This window comes from Rattus norvegicus, chromosome 1 (assembly GCF_021556685.1).
Source record: "Rattus norvegicus strain SHRSP/BbbUtx chromosome 1, alternate assembly SHRSP_T2T, whole genome shotgun sequence".
Classification (NCBI taxonomy): domain Eukaryota; kingdom Metazoa; phylum Chordata; class Mammalia; order Rodentia; family Muridae; genus Rattus; species Rattus norvegicus.
This window is the reverse complement of record NC_141534.1, coordinates 251,618,786-251,619,238: the sequence shown is the minus strand read 5'-3', so window position 1 is coordinate 251,619,238 and position 453 is coordinate 251,618,786.

Here is a 453-nt window from a genome sequence, read left to right as displayed (position 1 = left end):
CACTGTGGTTAGGAAAAAACAGCAACCAACAGATTGGGAAAAGATCTTTACCAATCCCACAACTGATAGAGGGCTTATATCCAAAATATACAAAGAACTCACAAAGGTAGACTGCAGGGCGGCAAATAACCCTATTAAAAATAGGGTTCAGAGGTAAACAAAGAATTCACAGCTGAGGAATGCTAAATGGCTGAGAAGCACCTAAAGAAAAGTTCAACATTTTTAGTCATAAGGGAAATGCAAATCACAACAACCCTGAGATTCTACCTCACACCAGTCAGAATGGCTAAGATCAAAAACTCAGGTGACAGCAAATGCTGGAAAGGATGTGGAGAAAGAGGAACACTCCCCCATTGTTGGTGGGATTACAGAATGGTTCAACAATTCTGGAAATCAGTCTGGAGGTTCCTGAGAAAATTGGACATTGAACTACGTGAGGACCCAGCCATACCA